The sequence below is a fragment of the Lissotriton vulgaris genome, chromosome 4_1 (genome assembly GCF_964263255.1).
Source record: "Lissotriton vulgaris chromosome 4_1, aLisVul1.2, whole genome shotgun sequence".
Classification (NCBI taxonomy): Eukaryota; Metazoa; Chordata; class Amphibia; order Caudata; family Salamandridae; genus Lissotriton; species Lissotriton vulgaris.
Window position 1 is genome coordinate 915,399,539 of NC_141691.1, and position 21,304 is coordinate 915,420,842.

General features: G+C 45.3%; 1 protein-coding gene and 1 pseudogene across 1 annotated transcript in view; one reads left to right on the forward strand and one right to left on the reverse strand.

Annotated features, from left to right (window-relative positions):
• Positions 1–21,304, reverse strand: part of ADNP2 (ADNP homeobox 2) — a 115,513-nt gene that overhangs the window by 81,250 nt on the left and 12,959 nt on the right. The window lies entirely within an intron of this gene.
• LOC147722715 (E3 ubiquitin-protein ligase TRIM38-like) lies at positions 16,910–17,929 on the forward strand (annotated as a pseudogene).

Here is a 21,304-nt window from a genome sequence, read left to right on the forward strand (position 1 = left end):
TTTCGTCTCCACGGTCTCTCTCCCATCTATATTATTCATTATCTTGCACCCTCTCATCTCTTAGTCCTTCTCCAAGTATTTCTTCCTCCCTAAGACCCCACTCCCTCCTCCTCCACTCTTTACCGGTTTCTCCTTTCCTTCTCTTTCTCTTCCAACCACCTCCAGGTCTCCTATTGCTATATTCCTCCCCACTGATCTCTCCTACTTCCATATCTCCTTATTCCTCTATAGCTGACACCTCTCTCCAAGCTCTACATTCCTCTGACTTACTTCTCTCATACTTCCCTCGTTTGATCCCTCCCCTTCAACCTCTCCCACCTCACCATCCCTTCCTCTCTATCCAACTCCCCATGTTTATCTCTGTCTTTTTCACTATCGGTTTGGTTGACATACTTGCATTCTCTTGGTCTCTCGCTCTCACAGCATTATCTCTTCAATATTTACCCACCTCTGTCTCAAACATTATTTCATCTCACTGTTCCTCCCCTCCATCTTTCTCTCTTTACCCCACCATTTTCCTTTCTCTGCGTCCTCTCCTCATATTCTCTCCAAATTCCGAAATTCCATCTCTATATTTTTGTTTGTCATTCATTCTCTATCGCTCCCTGTCTTTCTAGCCCCGCTCACTAATTCTCCTACTCCTAATTTCTCTGGGTCTCATTTCAATATTTATTGGGATACTTTCCACACAAACTCTCTTGGACCAGAATCGGTCGTGAAATTTGGTGCACATACTCTATGCTGTCTAAATTGAATTGTCCCGGTTACCCCCATACAATCCATACTCTCCTTGGGTTAAAGCCGTTTAAGTTCCCTTTGGGCATAGATTGAATAGCCATATGTGTGACGAGTGTACAGTGGGGGTTTAGCTTCACTTGGAAAAAAAGCATCGGCATAGACAATAGGTCTCGCCTTTGGGAACGTATAAGTGTTTAACCATGCAACAGTGTTGATGTTGCACCAAGGATATTATGCTACATAACTAAATACTTATAAGGTCCCAAAGGCAAGACCTATTGGCTATGCCAGTGCTTGTTTACATGGGCGTGTACCCCCCCAGGTAACCACTGCTCTAGGGCAGGCTTACAAAGTAAATGGCTACCACTTTGAACAAAGTTTTCTTGAAAAAGTTTCTAAGTGTTAAATTTTTCCAGACACAGCCACTAGATGGTAGAAATTCATTGCCAATGCTGGTTTCGACTAAGTGAAAGTTTTGATTTATTGTTGAAGTATTTATATCAATGGAATCCTCTAGTGGATCTTTTTCATTTTGGAGACCATGAATTAAAAAAAAAAATGCACCCTATTTTTGGGTCAAGTTTGGGAGCGCATGCACTGGTAGGCATGCTGTATTAAGGTATGGACTTGAAGCCCTGCCCATTTTCCGCTCATCATTTCAATTGGCTCCTGTTACTATCCTTTCTAAATGGTCGATTGGATTCATGAATAGGCTTAGTAGTCCCTTCTTAGTACTGCCTTTTCTACATTTGTAACCTCCCATGAGGACTGGCTCTTTTATTGTGTTGTTACACTGTATGTTTTATTTACAGTGTGTGCACTACTTTCTTTAATGGTTTTCTGCAATTGCAGGCACAACATGCCTTCTTGCAAGGCGCCACAGGTTTCAGCATTGGGCCCGCTTACACATTTTTATTCTCTCAATGGCATCAAAAGTGCACCTTTTTACCAATGTTAGTTTCAGGTCTCGCCTGCCAATGCGCTTGCGCATTGGTGGCGAGAGATAAAGGGGCACCAGAAAATCCTACCAAGAGGGCTTTGGAATGAATGCAGATTATTACCAGTGCATGTGCGCCGGGCGAGCGCTCGCCATTTGCTCCCCCCGTTCCCCCCCCCCCCGCCACAGCAATGCAGCGAGCTTGTTTTTCTTTTTAGCTCCGGGCGACATATGCTGTGTATTTTTACTACTACTTTACAAAGCAGGGAAGCAGCCTTCTTGTCAATGGCATCATCGGTCTGCCTTCAGTTTGCCTCTTGCTTTGTTCGTACCGCACTAGTGGAAGATTCAGTCTAATGACTTTTTGCCACCTTTGCACAGTCACAAGAAGAGTCATTCTTATCGGCGGCGCCACCCATTTACAATTCATTCAATATGCGTTTTCAAGATGGGGGAAACATGGCGGCCGCTGGTTAAGCGGTCGCAGTGCTCCGGGAAGAGCTCCTGGTGAGGACAGCCACACCCTCTAAAATCCGATCGAAAATAGATGTTTGACACTCACGTTAGTTAAGAGAGCTGATACCGGATTAGACGGGACGACTTTTCACAGAACTGGAGATCTTCGTGGCGGGGGTTGCAGCCCCGTCTCATCAAGACCGAGACAGAGTCACCGTCAGTCCGCTTTCTGCCTGAGTGCAGGACGGTAGCTGTGGGCGGGGAGAACGCGGGTTGCTGTTGGCTGTAAGTGTTCCGAATGTTTCACAGCCCTGAACTCTGCTCCGATTCCCCATGTAATCGTTTGGGAGCGTGCGGAGGGACTCTGAAGAATTCAACGGATTCCCTGTTGGAGCTCTGGCAGAATTCACCCAACGAGATAAGTGAACTGTCTTTAATATTTCTCGAAGAAGTCCTTAAAGGAACAGTAAGCCTTTATTTTGGGAAACAGCCCCCTATCCATTATTCAGACTTCCCTGAGAGGGTTTTGCAGTCTCATCCACAGGAGTCCACGAGTGAGCTAAAACATCCTCAGTTATCACAACCACCGCTACTCCGTTTACAGTCAGCCGCGCTGGAGCTGAGGAGAGGGAGGTTACTTAGAACACTGGGGCAGCCATACCACGCAGTCTCTTCTGAGAAAAGCCTGCGTAGTGCCCCAGAACTTGTTTCTAATTTGTCGTGCATTCAGTCAATATCTACATCAGCACCTTCATCTTTATCAACTGCGGTGGCGGAAATTGAGGAGGGGGGAGACAAGGGGCTTCTAGCTACATCTGATCCTCAAACTTCAACTTTGTCAAGTCAAGAGGGGCTAACAAAGGTGGTGGTCGCTTCAGAGTCTACCGTAAAAACACAGCCCCCCCTCAGTAAAACTAAAGTTACCGGCAAAAGAGGGCGGAAGAAGAAAGGGGTACTGCTAGAAGATAAGGCTGAGGTAGTAGGCTCACCTTGTGGGGCTGGTGACCACACCGTAGTAGGTGACGATAAAAAACCTTCCTCTTACTTAAATACAGAGGTCAAAGGAAGAGGCACTAAATACGCCTCGAAGTCTAAAATTAGGACAAAAACTAAAACGCAGAACATCATATCTGAGAAAAAAGCCAAGATCACCCCCTCATTACGCTCTTACTTTAAAGTTATACCCCAAATACTACATCTGCCAGGGGATCACGCCATGTCAGCTGGTTCTGAAGTTGAACCTTCTCTCCTAATGGATAAGATTTCTCCTGCACAGGTCTCAACGACAATAGAGTCAATAAAGGCTACTGATTATGGAACAGAAGAAGGGGTCATAGAAGCAGAAGCTAGTGAATTAAGTCTAGGAGAAGTAGACGGGGGTAACGAGAAAAACTTAGGATCACAATCTTCTCTAGCTCGGGAGGAGTCAGTATCATTACCAGCACCAGCTCCTGTGTCACAAGATTTAGAAGAGATGTCTGTTATTGCTCATCCTAGCAGCTCGAATGAAGAAGAAGCCGGTGCAATTGGGGGAGATCATTTCGATCAAATCGAATATTCTATAGACTCCCTCACGGATCAATCCAAGTTTGCAGCCGATGACGAAATAACTCTAGCGGCTATACTAGGCATGTTTTCAGCTCTTACGCAGGAAATAAGGAAGGGCTTTGCAGAGGCTTCAGCAAATCAAGCTGCGCATCAAGCTGAAATAAGGAGCTACTGTGAATCTCTTGAAAACAAAATTGAGGGACTAGCTATAAGAACGGGAGTCCTGGAGGAGACCACAGGAATAATTTCTATTAATTTGGACCAGGCGAAAGAAGATATTCAGAAGCTTTCTAGAGAGGAGCAAGCACTTAGTGAAAGGATGGAGACCTTGTAAAACAATGCGAGGAGGGGGAATCTTCGAATTTTGAATGTGCCTGAAGGCTCAGAGGGCTCAGATTTAAAACAATACATAACGTGCTTGTTAAAAGAGTCCCTGAGTCTAGACCTCTCCCTAGAAGAAATAGCATTGGACATCCAAAGAATTCACAGGGATCCCTTTAGACGAAACCCCCAGAGATCTAAACCCCGTAAAATTCTAGTAAACTTCCATACATATGTTCTGAAAGAACAAATACTTAATCTTGCATTAAAACAAAAAGCGCTGGTTGCAAAGGGGTTTACATTATTAATAAGGTCAGATCTTTCAAGAATTACCTTGGAAAAGCAATATGCGCTTTCAAGCTACAGCTTGGCACGCCCTTTTACCATTACTACGCGTATTCTTACAGCCCCCTTCTATTTGCCAACACGGATTTGGCTTTGGTTTCACTAACATTTCAAAAGAAAAAAATTATATCACTTGTAGTTCTTGTACCTTTCTTTATGAAACACAATGTCTACACTGATAGAATACATTTATTGGGTTTGTTACACTATTTGTGCGTGTGCTTTCTTTTCTTAACATTGGCTCAGCATACCTGAAGAGAGCACAGACTAAAAAAAACGCTTTTTTTAATTTACATCATTTTGATTTATGTGCAACATAAGTTTTATCACATTACTCGAGGCTTCATGACACTTAATACGCTTACCAGCGTTTCAATATTAGACCTAATAAAAACAATTTACAAAGGGTGGAAGTGTTTGGCTTCAATGGTAATCATTTTATTAATAACATTTTACACATGCATTACTCAACCTAGTTCATGCCTTTTACACGTGAATATTTTTCGAACCTTTTAAGGGGGAGTTATATCAAAGCGCTTTAGATTTTGGGATTAGTATTAAAGTTTGGAAACCTTTTAGTAAAGCAATTCCGCTGTTGTCTGTACACATTTGTAAGCTATACCTTTTGCAAGAAATTACATACTACGTGTCCACCAGCTTGTTTTTTGTTTTTTTTAACAGCGCAGCACTTTACTATGGCGGCTGTGCGCCTTCTTTCCTCTAGCCTTTCTTTATGTGGGCTCGTCTATTTCATATTTCCCCTCAAGCATTATCTACCCACCTGAAACCCCATAGCCGTAACTCCTTCACCATCATCTTCCCCCCACTCCTCTCTACTAAATCGAGACGCTCTTTCAAACAGAAACTTATCCGTCAACATAGGGAAACCCTAATCACAGACATCTACCACTCGTCTGCAAATGGTCCGACTAAGATGGACCTTATATTCCATACTGAGAGACCTGATTACTGGATCTCCATGATCAGAACGCAACTATTTATTGCCAAAACCACATCCACTCCCCATAGTTGCAAACTTACCACTATACTCCCTTTTGGATCGGTTGGTAGAGGCTACACTACGATGACCATCTACACCAACGGCACGGTCCTTATCCAGGCCAATAACGAGAACCTTGAAGCCTTCGACGCCCTTTTCCCCACATTAAGATCAACCTCCCCAACTCTACCTCACCACGCCGCAACTCTCTCTCCGCCCCCCCCTCACCACTAACAGAGAAGACTATGATCTTCTCCTCCATGATATCTTTCCTGCCTGCTACGCCCCCCCTCGCCCCGTTGTCTCACAACGGTCATTTACTACCAATCAGCCCCAACAGGAAACTCCAACCCCTCCTTCAATCCCCTCTTCCAACAGCCACACCTCCCCCAAGTTACCGCCTCCCTCATCCCCCCACTGGCAATACTTCCTCGCCTCCAGGAACCTCATGCCCCACGAACTTCATCCCAACTCACAGTCACTCAAAGCCTCCCCCTGTCCCTTCCCCTCCCAGTCCTCCGTCTTCAGTCACCCCCCTCCCCTCGAGTCTCATCCCCGCTCACAGTCACTCAAAGCCCTCCCCTGTCCCTTCCCCTCCCCTTCCCCCGCCTTCTCCCCTGATCCCTCAACCTGATCCCATCAACCGCACCCTGATCCCTCAACCTGATCCCATGAGCCTCATCCCAGCTCACAGTCATTCAAAGCCTCCCCCTGTCCCTTCCCCTCCCCTTCCTCCGCCTTCTGGAACCCCCTCCCCTGGAGTCCCATCCCAGCTCACAGTCATTCAAAGTCCTCCCCTGCACCTTCCCCTCCCCTTCCCCAGTCCTCTCCCCGGACCCCTCAACACCCCAACCCGAACCACAACACACCTGGCGCTACCCCAGATACCCCCATCCCCTCCCTCAACTCTGTGTCAACGCCTCGCGTCTCTCGAAAACCAGATCGTCACAATCACCCAGGGCCTTCTGGAGATCCTCTCCAACCTAGGTATAACACGCAGACCCTCCAAATGCCCCCCGCTGACTGATCACTCCGGTAACGCTAACCGCTCTCCTAGGCCCACAGAAACCTCTAGTACCCAGCTTCACTATCCCCTCCTCAAGATCTCGGAATCCTGCCTACAGCAGACCACAAAAACCGGAAACCCCTTCCCTAGGTCCAAGACTTATACTCCTTCCCACACTCCTCCTAACCCCCTATCAGACTCCAAATACCTGACTTCAAGGCCTTTAAGATCAGCAGCACCTATGTCAGACAACGAAGCAGCCCTACTAGCCGCCACGTACAACACCCCTGCCTTAGATTCTCCCAAATCCAAAATCCAAGTAATCACAGGTCACCGGAAAGTCCACCCCACCACGAAACCTCAGAGATACCCGGTCCTCACTGCCATACCAAGGGAGATCAAAGATAAATCGGCCAGCGATCAGGAGCAATTCTCCAATTGCTTGCTAATCAACTGTAGATCGGCCTCACTGCACGCAACAGAACTAGCTGAAGCTATCCTCACTCACGATATTGACATTGCGTTCCTCACAGAGACCTGGCTAAATAAGATATCCCCTCCCTGCCTTGACATGCTGGTACCACTCGGCTTCTCCCTCATTACCAAAGACAGGATAGAGCATAGGGGAGGAGGGGTGGCTATCATCCACAAGGACAGCCTAGACATCTCGGAAACCACCTCTTTTGACTACGATCCATTTGAATGCCTATCCACCATCATCAAGACTAATGACAAAGACTCTACGGTGTCACCTGCTCTACCACCCCCCAGGTAAAAACAACACTTTTGGAGAACAACTTTCCGACCTGATTGCACAAGGCGCACTTGGCGACTCCAATAACCTAATTCTTGGGGATCTGAACCTTCGCTGGAATGAGACACACAATCCCCTAATCCAATCGTTATCCAGCCTCCTTCATGATAACAACCTGCAACAACATTGCACAGAGGAGACTCATTACAAAGGAGCCACACTGGATGCTATCATCTCACAAAGAAATCAATCACGATCAACCACATCCTTCCCGTCGACTGGTCAGACCACCACATGATCCTCTTTCATATCAATCACCCCATTACCTCATATAAACACCCCCCCAAGACCCCCCCAAATGGACAAGAAACCTCTCTCAAATACCCCTGGATATCCTGGATGATCAGTTAAGCTCTCTTCTTCCGGCCAATAAAGCGCACCTTTCCACCAATGAGCTCACCGACTGCTACAACTCCGAGCTAGTGTCTATACTCGACAAACTTGCACCACTAAAGCTCAAAAGAAGCAGAGCTATCCCTTCCAGAACGTGGTTCAACGCTGACCTCAACGCAGAAAGGAGAACTCTAAGAGCCAAGGAAAGAAAGTGGAGAAACAACCCAACGGCCATCCTTCGTGATCAACTGAAAGCAGCCCGAAGGAAATACAACAACCACATCAAAAACCAAAAATCCAGCTTCTTCCGCGAGGCTCTGGACAAAGCCAAAAATAGACCGAAGGAACTTTACAGCATCATCAGGCAAGAAACGTCCAAACCACGGTCTTCTTCTGTGCTAGCGTCCAAAGATCTTTGCGACAATTTCGCCCACTTCAACGAAAAGATCACAAAAATTGAACTTTCACTTGACCCCAACAATTCACACCCCAAGAAGACCAGTTCAGCTGCTCCTCAGGCTCTCTCTCCCGACTCTTTGAGCACCCCTTGGCTTAGCTTCCGCCCAGTCCCAAAGATAATCTCGCTGATCTCGTCCTCCAAACCATCAGCTCATATCTCTGACCCCATTCCTCCCTCACTAATCATGAAAATGAAACACTCTCTTGCACCTATATGGGGCAAAATCATAAACAGCTCCCTAAAAAACGGAGTAGTCCCTGACTGCCTAAAAATTGGGCAAGTTACCCCCCTGATGAAAAAACCAGGTCTTGACTCAACAGACCTGAACAACTTCAGACCAATATGTAACCTCCCTCTACTAGCCAAAACATTGGAACGATGTGTACTCCTGCAACTGACTCATCATCTGGACAACATCAATCTCCTAGACCTCCTCCAGTCTGGCTTCAGACAAGGATGCAGCACAGAAACAGCGATGCTGAACATCATAGACGATCTCCACGGATCTCTGGATTCAGACAAATGCTGCCTCCTCATTCTCCTTGACCTTTCTGCAGCATTCGATACGGTGGATCACAAACTCCTCACCAAGGCTCTTCAAGAAAGAGCAGGCCTCGGCGAAGTAGTTCTCAAATGGTTCTCCTCATTCATACACAACCGAACACATAATAAAAATCAAGAATTTCACCTCCGAAATCCAACAGGTCAATATGGGCGTCCCCCAAGGTTCGGTGCTCTCGCCCCAGCTCTTTAACATCTATATGGAACCACTCTCCAAACTACTCAGAAAAGCCAACATCCGCTTTCACCTCTACGCGGACGATACACAAATCTATCTGGAAACTTCCTCTCTCACTGACATACATAGACTAAATGCTGTCCTGAAAGAGGTCCAACAATGGCTGACAAACAATCACTTGAAACTGAATCCAGACAAAACTGAGACACTCCTCATCTCAAACAAGGAAGACAACCCGCAAATCTTCAAATGGCTAAAAGCTATCGATGCGCTTAAAGGAAATCTTACTCTAGCCGACACTGTTAAATCTCTTGGCATCATCATAGACCCCAAACTAAACATGGTAAAACACATCAAGAATGCAGCCAAAGGTGCTTTCTTTAACCTCAGACTGTTGAACAAGATCAAACCCTACATTCCTAACAAAGATCTCAAACTGGCCACTCAATCTCTGGTACTGTCAAGGCTAGACTATGGGAACGCAATCTTACCAGGCATCCCAAAATCGAACTTGGCACCGATCAAAACAACACTACATGCTGCAGCTAGAATGATTACCGGCATCAAAAAAAATCGGATCACATCTCCCCAGCACTCAAGGAACTCAAATGGCTCCCAGTAGAAATGCGTAGTAACTTCAGAACGGCCTGCCTAACATACAAAGCCCTCCATACCGGCAAACCCGAATACCTGGCAAATAAACTCAAAAAAGCAGGCCAAGCCAGGAATCTCAGAAGCTCTAACTCCTTCCTGCTCATCCTACCCAAAACCAGAAAGAAAAGAAAGCGGACTGCTCCTTCAATGGAAACGCCCCCAAAATCTGGAACTCCATCCCCCCCGCACATCAGAACTATTCCCTCTTTTGTGGAATTCAAAAGGCAACTCAAATCCTTGTTCCTGATCCGCTCCCTTGGCCGCTGATAACCGGGGTCAGCAAGCAACCCCTGAACTATGTGACTACAGTGAATCCCATAATCCAAAGAAGCTCGGCAACTCACCCATGTTCCGCTTACAATGTCACCCTCTGAATGCTTATACCTTACATATGTTATGTTAATGCTCATGTTTATGTTATGCATATGTTTATACAGATTTTTGTCATTCCATTACTGTAAAGCGCTCTGCTACCTCCAGGTCTTGACAGCGCTATAGAAAACTTCCTAAATAAATAAATAAAATAAATATTTTTTGTTTTACATTGCACTATGCCACACTTTCGCTTTAATGGTGGCCACGCCCCTATTTTTAGGCACTGCTCACCGTATTCAGCTCATTGTCAAGCTCAATACAGCTAGCCGTTTCTAAAGAAAGGGGCGCAGCCACCATTAAAGTGAAAGCACGGCATGGGGCGCTTTTACACCAAAAAAAGTTTGTAAAGTTCACAAACAAATACTTTTTGGGTGAAAACACCCCATGCCGAGTTTTCACTTTAATGGTAGTTTAGCCGCTTTCTTTAGAAGCAACATCGTATTCACTTTCTTGGAGCCGCTTACACAGCAGAGCATTGGCGTTTAGAACAAGGCCCCCCCCCCTCCACATTTGCCTTCGCCACCCCCTCCTTTTCAGTGTGCTTGGAGTGATGTCTCGCATTTGCAAGAGTTTCACCTATTTGCACTGCAAATGTCATTGTCATTTGTGAGTTGGTTTTCAAAAAAGATAATTTAAAGCTGGTCATTTACAACACCAATCGTTTAAACTCTTTTAAATGTGAGCCCTATTGTATTGCAAATTGGTGTCAGATTTCGAGAGTTGCATTTCTTTCTTCTTCAGTTGGTTTGGTGCAGTTTAAATGTTTAACATTTGTTAGGTCTCGCCTAGCTATTGCGTAAGCAATGCTTTGAGAGATATTTAGTGGGGCTTTTGAAAGTGCTCTCAAAGTCTGCAGGCAGATCGGGTACAGTGCATGTGCGCCTGGCGCGTGCCTGCGGCGCGCCTGCGTGATCACTTTCGCGGCCACTTTGATGTTCTCAGTGGCCGCGCCGCTCACCGAGAACATCAGAGAGGCCACGAAAGTGATCAACATTTGCCATCCAAAGGATTACGTGTTGCTTCCAACAATTTCTTGTTCGGTCTTCTCTAGGCTCAGGGGCGCCACTTGATTGCAGATTGGATGATACTTGTTAATTAGCGTGTCCGCACTTCTTGAATGAGCCACGTCTTTCGCATTCCTATGCCTAGTCATGCTCCTCCCTCTGCTCTCCTTACTCTGACTCGAAGGGAGCCGAGCATTCATCTGTGTCAGTGTAGATTCCAGCAACTGGAATCTCTGCACAGGCACCATGCAATCAGGGGGGATAATGTTTATGTTGCCCCACTTCTTTCAGGTTGTAAGGGGACAGGCGTTGCCTAGTTTACATGCCAACGTTTTGGTCTACTGAGAGTGGGATTTCCAAACAAGCAACATTTTCCTACTCTGTTCAATGGATTAACGTGTTAATAAGGGATATCTTGAACTCGGTCGCGCCCATGCTCTCTCCCGGTCCTCAGGCTGCAGCTCAGAGTCTCTCCTCCTCTTTTCTCCCTCAGATTTGTTCAGCTTTAGCTCCCAGTCGCACCCCCTCACAACCAACATCCGCCCGCTAAATTCACTTAATCTCCCTGTCCCACTCATTAAGTTAGAAATACAGAGAGAACCTGTAAAAGGTACTGCACACGTTTGTGAACAGCTACAAAGTTATAACTCCGTGAGTGTGGGACTTATTTTCATGAACCAATCCCGTGGCTCACCCACGATCACCTTTGCCATTACCGAGCATTGTGGGAAATTTACTCTGACCACCTACTTCAGTTTTACTAGCAGAAAATGTCCGACTAGATTATCCTGGTTTTATCACGAAATTCTCTGCATTAAATATTCTCATAATAGTGTCTTGGCAGCCATGCCAAGTTTATTTTCTCTATGCACACCTGCGTGTACAATGAGCTCGATGTACCTCTTCGCAATCAGAGGTTTTGAATAAAAGAAACCATTGCCATTTGTATTTTGCTCCCACCACGGCGCCCGCTTTTGAACTCTCTTCTCATTGCTGTCCTGCTCCCAGGCGCCGCGCTAATCTGTGAGCATTAACAACAACAAGAGTGCCAGGCTTAATATTTTAGTAGGGGCTCAATTCTTATAATTTATTTCTCCTAAAGCACGTTGTAAATTTGACTCTACTTGGCCAAGAACAGCGGCACCGCTAGTTACTGCTCCCTGATTAATAATATCATTGTGGACACTTTTCTCGATGGGTCTCCTTGCTATTCAATTTCATTAATTGCATTCAGGTACTGCAAATTTCTCTCCCAAATTGGATGTCTTACTGTGATTCACTTTTTTTTTGTAGTTACAATCCATTTATCTCACAACTTTTCTGGGCTACCTCTTTACACAACTCCGTACTTGGCTGCCTGCTCTGAACCAGACTGCCTGTTTGCAAAGATCTGCACCGGACTGACTCTTACTTTACTGTGCCTTGTTCTTGTTGCCGAGCTCTGTACCGGGCTACCTGTCTACAGACAGAGTTGACCCAGAGTCTACATCTTGTGAAGGCCGTGTGCATCCGAGTTTTAGACGCCACAGTGCATTAGTCTCCCAGGATTACCCCGCAGATAAAGCCTGTGTGACTGGAGACCAATGGTTGCTTATTTTTAGGGAACAAAGAGGAAGATAAAATGTTTTCTTTTGCGCCCAGCCTGGTCCCAGTGGCTTTGGTCTTGATCATTTCAAGCAGTCTAACTTTGTATGCTCCGATGTGTTACATATCAAAAATTTGAAACAAAATCATGTGCAGTATTTTCATAATTATGTATCACACAACCCAGAAAAGTAATGTTTTATAAAAAATTGAGTCTGTGCCATCCGGTTATGTTGAACTTGGTTAGAAGCCCGTGTTTGATTTGGTGTAATTGTTTTAGTATTGTGTGCATAGAAAAATCACTCAAGCACTACAGCATTTGAAACTAACTTGATACAAATGTCGACTGCTAGTTTAATCAAGAAGGTCAGCCTAGTTCTTGCCTAGACCTGGGCTAAAATAGAGATATATCGAGGAAGAACCCAGAAAATAGAATACCCCCACATTGAACCATGTCCCAAATAGCTCTGAGCGAGTGGATGAGGCAAGGGAATACTGAAATTCTTAAATTTCTTTCTATGCATATTTCTTTCTTTCTCTCTATTCTTCTCCTTCTTTTTCCATCTTGCCTGCCTTCTTTTATTCTATTATTTCTGTACTTTTCCCATCCATCCATGCTTCTTGGTCTTCTCCATTAATCCATCCTTTCTTGCCTTTAGCTTTTTCATTCATCCTGCTCTTCATGCTTGTCTTTTTCCTTCCTTCTTTTTTCATCCATCCATCCATCCATCCACCCGTCATTTCTTCTTTCCATCCAACACTTTTTTCCTTCTCCGGCTTTCATCCTTCACTTGATTCATCCTTCACTCTATGCAGTCATCCAGTCACCATCTTCCTCCCAGCACATCTACCACTGCATCCATCAACCCATCTCCCCATTTATCTATCCTCATCTCTATCCTTTTCTCCATTCATTCACCTCTGCATCCATCACTCCATCCATTTCTGCATTTAACCATCCATCATCTGTCTATCCTCTGCTCATCCCTCATCCTCCCCACCACCTCCTCCCCCTCCCTTGCATTGCAAGATATCAAATGTATAAGACTGAGGAAGAGCCTCCGCTCAAAGTCAAGGAACCATAAACAAAAATATAAATGTCTCATGTTAGGACTAACTGCCCAGTGGCCCCACCCCTGCTCAAGCTGCTAAACTCTGGTTGTTATTGACACCCCTGTGATGTACTATACATTGGCTTTACCTCCTTTTCGCCACTCTAAATCCTGCTGCAAGAACAAATGAGCTGTGGTATATTGCCCAGATAAGGAAATGTAAGGTTAGGCTATGAGAGAGGGGCCACAGTCTTGTCAACTGTGACTGGGCAACCACAAGGTCCAAAAAATCTGACCAACAGTTAACTCTCAACAAGGTGAACCTGTAACAGTAAAAGATTACAGAAAAAGTGTGTACATGCGAACTCTGACATCAGTGCCTGTGCTTGAGGGAGCGCACCTGTCAATGGGAGAACTAAGGTTTGAAACTGTGGCTCCCTCTTTTAGTCGGAGGAGTGCCATCCTCATTCCGAAGAGGAGGTAGGGATCCCTTTAACGAAAGGTGGGGGTTAATACTGCACCCGCCTGAGATGGGGTGCATTAGGGAGCATCTCTAGCCCCTCACAAGAGGTGCACTTATACAGATTGTGCGCAACCTCATATGCGCATCCCCATGGTCCGTTTCACCTTTAGCCCACATTGCAATACAGTAGGTGTGCAAATGCAGAGATAATCCTTCATTTGAATGCACATGGTAGGGGCGCAGCCCCCGCCCCCCTCCACCCGCTAATCTCTCGGTCTGGGCCTGTGTGCGGCTGATCTGTCTTTTGGAATGGTATATACGGCCCTCTCACGCCCAACGCATCTTTCTGGCCCCTGATTGGTTTCGAGGCCGAGCCCTGCCCTTCATTACCCACACCATACCTTGAACAACTGAAGAACACAAGCAGTCAGTGCACGCTTTCACCAGGCAAACACCACCAGCCATCAGTGCACGCTTTCACCAGGCACAAAACCACCAGCCATCAGTGCACGCTTTCACCAGGCACAAACACCACCAGCCATCAGTGCACGCTTTCACCAGACACACACACACACACACACACACAACCAGCCGGCAGTGCACGCTTCCACCAAGCACAAACACCACCAGCCATCAGTGCATGCTTTCACCAGGAAAACACACACACAACCAGCCGGCAGTGCTCGCTTCCACCAGGCACACACCACCAGCCATCAGTGCACAAATCAATTGTTAATGCATCCACAATTAAGCTTAGCAATCGCAGTATGGCGCACTTTACTTTTCAACATTTATCTAAAGCGCGGCATGCCACCATTGCTACAAAAATAAATACAATTTTTTGGCCCACAATTAATAGACTTGTTGCAATTGGTGCTGCAATATTTAGCAATGCCAATAGCTCAAACGTAATTAATGCGAGACCTATTGCATTGCACAGGCTTGTCTTTGTTGAAGCCGGACTTTCAGGAGGTACCACTACTAGGGTGCAGCTAAGCTTTGACAAAAAACCTCACAACCACACCATATAATACAGCCGCTTTACTTCCAGCGTTATACAGGGAAGCTCTAAATTGCACCATAAATCTAATAAATTAGCTCAAGGTATTTGCCTACTTTACATTCACAAAAAAGATCTTAGGGGCAACGAACACAGTCTTCGAAATACAACGTTACATCAAATACTTTATAAGGTCATGGTTGATTGCCTTTTCTCTACAATGTAGAAAACATAGAAGGATATCCAACTCTGTTAGGCAAGTTCTTAGTTCTGCAGTGATAGAGAAGATGGAAAACCCAGAGACAATATATGCCCCAAGTAAAGTTGAGTCACCCTCAATTATTCTTTGGGGCCATAAAAATGCATGACTCACACCACACACCAGTTATTGGAGAACAATACAGTTTATTCCAGTTAGCACTAAACAAGCAGATTCGGAGGCTGAATATTCAGACAACCTGACAATTATCCCTCACAAGGCAGAAAGGGTTTCCTTAACCCCTTCGCTGCTGATGACGAGCTCAGCTCGTCATCAGCCACGGTGGTCGTGTGCGGATGACGAGCTGAGCTCATCATGTAACGCGGCTTTTAGAAAAAAGCCGCACAGCGCAAAAATAACCGCTGCACGCATGTGGTTAACATTACAGGAATCTTGTAGAAGACACTGTATACAACACTGAGTGAACCAGGGGCTTTTGCTTCTGGTTTGGCACTTGTCACAGCTTGTGAGTTTAACATTATCTCAATGTTACTCTGATGCAACTATCCTGATCCTACAGGGTCTCATTATTGAAGTTAATTTTATTAAATGTTAACCCGCCCTTAATTTTCGAATTTAATGTTATGTTATTATTAGTAACCTACTATTGCACAAATTATACTAACATTTATTAAGTTCCTTTTATCCTAACCATAATCCCAACGCAACCGTTAACTGCAATTAAAAAAGGATTTTAGACCCAACTCTCATACTAACCATTAATTAACTAATTAATTAAAAGTGTTTTCAATTTCCTCAACTTTAGAAAACAAGCATTTACAATGCAATGGTCTCAGCATTGTTAAAGTTAGAGCTATTGGCATTGCTCATGACATTTAGGTTTTAGTTTTTTAAAACAAATAAATGGCATGGTCATTTACAATGCCAATAGCTTACTCTCGCAAATGCGAGACCTATTGCATTTGAACCCACATAGAACCACACACACATATACAGAGCCACCCACACAGTCACCCACACGCACCCACCCACACAGTGTCACACACACACACAGAGCCACACAACTCTCTGCCCAGTAACGCCCTAGGGAACAGAGGCACGAAAAACCAGATCACAAGCAGGGCACAAAGGCACAAAAACCGATCACAAGCAAGCGCAACCAACGAGGGGGGGGGGGGGGGGCAGGACAGCAAGCACAACCAACGAGGGGGCAGGGGAGCAACACAGCAAGCACAACCAACGAGGGGGCAGGGAAGCAACGCAAAAGCCGGATCACAAGCAGGGAACAGAGGCGCAAGCAGGGAACAGAGGCACAAGCAGAGAACAGAGGCACAAGCAGAGAACAGAGGCACAAAAACCGGAACACAAGTAAGCACAACGAGGGGGGGGGGGTGGGGGGGCAGGACAGCAAGCACAACCAACGAGGGGGCAGGGGAGCAACACAAAAACCGGAGCGTTGAAATGCTCCCGTACCGTGAAGTGGGGTACTGGAGGATTTTTGGACGAGACTATTGATTTTGTTTTCCATTAGCTCAAGTAACTGAGTTCAGGCTTAACCTCCTTGTAGGCCTGCTGAATATTAATCCCCATGATAATAGCAAAGATGTGCCTCCAGTTAGCTCCATCGACACATAAGGACAGTTGTGCATAATGTGCCCCACACTGATTTTCTGAAGTTAAATTACAAACCTGTTCTGAACCCTAGCAGGTCACAATATTATAGCAGCTCTGACTTCACCTTCCAGGTAACGCAGACGGTATAGGCCAATGCCTGCTCCTCTAAATTTACTGCAGGTAGGACAGGTTTAAAGACTATGCCCATTATCACTGGTGTAGGTTGTGCCTTGTGTAGTGTGACTTATGCATGACTATAGTTTGTACCACACAAAGGGTGTGGAAGCTAAGACGACGAAAACTCTGGCGGAATTTCAACAACTGCGCCAGCTTCTGCGAGAAGAGGAAGACGCCACTCTCAGAGACTGGAGGAGATTCAGAAAAAAAATCACCAGGACAGAAAAAGCAAATACAATTAAACGACTGCAGGAAATTTCATCCCTCGATACCCTGATCAGAGGTAGATTCGAAGTGTGCGCAACCGGCAGAGGAGCTGCTAAAGGACGTCAGGAGCTCCCTGAGAAAGTGTGAAAATGAAACGTTTAAAGAACAAGAAAAAACGACCAATGAGGACCAGAGAAAGGAAAGTATTTTAAACCATGTAAAAGTTTGGACGGAAATGGCAATGAGGCAGTATAAAGTGGTGACTCTGGATGGGGACACCGCTCATGGAGATCTGCTGAAGCGGTCTGAGAATAAGAGACGTAGGAGAGGGCTGCTCCAGGTTGTGCAGTGTCGTCGCCTCTTTGACGATTATTCAGAGTGCTTCCAGTATCCCTGTGTGCTGTGGAAGGAAGGTGTCCGCGCAGGGAGGCACTACTGGGAGCGTTGCACAAGAGTCCGTGAACAAGGGCGCAGCAGACTCAAAGTCACCCGAGCAGGGGGTCTGGGCTGTGGAGGGGTATCACGGTCACTACACAGCTCTCACCTCTCCTGCCACCCCTTGCCCCTGCCGGAGAGCCCCAGGCTGCTGGGGGTCCATCTGGATTACGAAGAGGGGCGGGTGTCCCCGTACAAAGCAGACACCAAGGAGCACCTTTAAACATTTACAGGTGCTGCTTTCACCGAATTAATCTTTCCATATTTTTATCTCGGTCAAGGAGCAGAGCTGCGCCTTGTTTAAAACCTGCAGACCCCGGAGATGTTGGGACTAGAGTAAAACGCTGCCAGTGTGTCTTTATGTTTAAAAATTGTGCGTTTTAGTCGGCGTTTTGTATTTTTCATAGAGATTTAAACGTGGAAAAGAGAAATATGACACGTCAGTGAAGATCGATGTGTCACGATAGCAGGTTGAGAGGAGTGTACGGTTAAGAACAGATTCACAAGTTTTCCTTGATATTATAACACAGTAGATAAGAGCGTTGCCGACTTGAGAAACAAGCACATGCAAAGCAATGGAGGGAGGTGGGAACGGAGACACGGACAGCGGGAGGGGGGGAGGGCAGGACAGCAAGCACGAACAAGGGGGGGGCAGGACAGCAATCACGAACGGGGGAGGACAGCAAGCACTCACCTGAGGACGACTTCTTCCGGCGGCGGTCGGGGGAAATGGCAGAACAAAAGCACCGCAAAAAAACAAAAAAAAGCACAAGTAAACGCCCACCTCCGAATAACGAAAAAAATGGGGACGGGGCTTAAAAAAAAAAGCAAGAAACGTCCACGAATCAGCTCGAGCCCTGAGTGACATCTCTTCCAATGGCTAGCCTTCATTCATGAAGCTAGCCAATGGAAGAGAAGGAAGGTTCAAGCCCCAGTACTGGGGAAACATAAGATCTCGGCCTGCGCAGTGTACGCTAGGCCGAGCCCTAAAAAATAATACGGCTAACGAAATGGATGCTTAACTCTAGAAGTGGTTTTGCAGCTTGAAGAATTTCTAGGATTCACATGCTGTGCATTACTGCTCCATGAGTCCTTTTTTAGGTCTCGCCTAGGCAGCGCGCATGCGTTGCCCTAGAGTGCCCTTTAGAAATTGGTCTGCTCTTTTCAAGGGCTCGTGCTGGCATCCACCTTGCGGGTGCGAGCAGCGGCGCACAGGGGCCATCTGTTCAATTAGTTTGGCTGTGCGCGCTTGCTCCCCCACTGCCAGTTTCATCCTCACTCTCCCTTGTTTTATCCTAGCTTGTAACAGATACAAAGTGCTGTAGATACATCTACTTGATGCTGAATGAAGTGGTAGACATCGGTGCCTTCCTAATGGTAAAATCCACAATATTTTGCATTCAGTGCATCCAACTGCAAACACAAAGAGCACTGTGCATACATTAGAGCTCTGATTTAATCCGCAGATGCTATTATGATCACTATTTTTGCATCAAAGTGATATTGGCCACCAGAATCCTGTTTCACTGGCGACATCAACCTTAACGCGGACGTCAGCAATGTTCTAATTTATAAGATACAGATTTCTCAACCACTGCTGATGCCCATTGGAAATAGCCAAGGCATTGTATGTATGTGTAAAAAAAGAAAACAAACATGCATCACAGACCTTAAACGCAAAGTAACAGTATGCATATGTTTGGGTGTGAACCGTATCAACACCACAGCGGCCTTTGAAAAACACTGTTACAAGTAGTACAGCAGGAATACATACATCAACGGCTCTGATATTTTCAACGACCATGGTTTCTTTTTTTAAGGTAGGCATGGTTAATTTATGAGTTGCCACAGATTAACGTGCAGTATCATATGAAAGCAAGCAGGGCAATCACAAGTGTCCTGCAAATGGCATTATTAATATGCTATTTAATGGAAAAAAATAAGTTTTTCTGTTTAACACCATTTTTGTGCATTTTAACTACATGAACATCGAAGTCAAACTTAAAACAAGTGACGGTGTTTTTGTATATTCAGGTTTTATCCCAAATGAAAAAGTTCAACCCTTTGTAAGCATAATGGACTATATATTTAGAATTTAACTTTTTCCCCAGATCTTTTGATAGCATGCCACATCAAAAGGGAGAGCACGCAGGAGATATTACTAGACACCATAAACACACTTTGCGTGGATAATAGTTTATAAAGATTAATACCTAGATATCAGTCAAATAGGAAACACATTATCCAGTTTGTAACAGTTTCCGATTTGCATAGTGATTTCTTTTGATAGTTCAGAATACTGAACATATTGCCTTAAAGGGGTTATCTAGTTTCTTCCAAGTGTTTCAGCCTTGGACCAATGAAGCAAGGACGGCTGAATCAGCCACTCAGGTCAGGCATTGGAGAGTGCACGAGAGAACATGTGATGCTCTCTTTCCCTTTACTCCCCCGATTCCAAAAACCAGTATGCACATCACTTAGATGCTCTGTTTTCTAGGTGTGTTGCCCCTCATAGTTCATTCTGAACACCTTACGAACATGAACACAGCACTGCGGACTCGCGCCATTCAAGACTAACGCACTCCAGGCTCGTGCCTTTCAAGAAAAAAAAAAGCACTTCTTTGCTGCGCAGACCCTCCTCCACCATGCGGCTCGTGATACTGTAAATGCTACAGCTCAGCCCGCCCCGTCTAGAACGCCTTTCAGCACTACTCATGTGAGTGGCACAATCAGTGCTGCAAGCCTACTAGTAGCATTTAAATTAATAGCCATGGGGCACTCAGTGCACTTTACTAGGGACCTACTGGTAAAACATATGGCAATCATGGATAACCAATCACAATAACAATTTACACAGAGAGCATATGCACTTTAGCAATGATCAGCAGTGGTAAAGTGCCCAGAGTCCTATAGCCAGCAACCAGAGGTCAGGAAAAACAAAGGAAGAAGCAAAAAGTTTGGGGATAACCCTGCAAAAGGGTAATTTCCAACATTTTGCGCCTCTATTCAGCAACAAATTGGCCTGCCAACACTTCCTGGTTTGAAATGTTGGCAGCCAATCAGATCTCAGGCATGATAGGAGGAGGGTCCGCGGTTACACTGCGGCCACAGTTGTAGATCTGAGAAATCTTTAAATTTATCAGGCACCACTGAACGGATTCAAAGCATTATTCAAAAAGAGTGCTTTCTGGACCAAGAGCTACCTTTTTTTGCCAAATTTGGAGTATTTCCATTTAGCAGTTCATGCTGTAGCTGTGTCTAAATTTTTCTATGCAAATTAACAGAGAAAAGTGTTTTGGGACCCCCTTTTTTTCTCAACCCCTACTTGCCGAATCACCCTGAAACGTCCAACACAGCAATTGAAGTTGAGTGGCCCATTAGCTTTCAAAATTTCATGAAGATGCGTCCAACAGTGCCAAACTTAAAGGCAAATCAAAAAACACTTTTCCAATGAAAACTAGGTCCTAACTATGACTACTAGTAGGTAATGTACATATACTCCTCCATACCCATGTGCTCCTGCTATCTATCATATATATATATATATATATATATATATGTTTGACACCAGTTATAGTTAGCTGGAAATTTTACTGACAAAACCATTGAAATTCCCACGTTATAGTTAGTTGGACTCACTATAACTTGCGCGCCTGAAATGCACTGCTGATGACGTCACATATTACATCACTCATGACATGGTCAGTGACATCACTCATGACATCACTGATGACACCATCCTTGTGACAGAGTGACAGACCTCCTTTCAGTGTAATGTAACCCTTGAAACACATTCAAAAATAGAAACTAAAATTTTCAAAA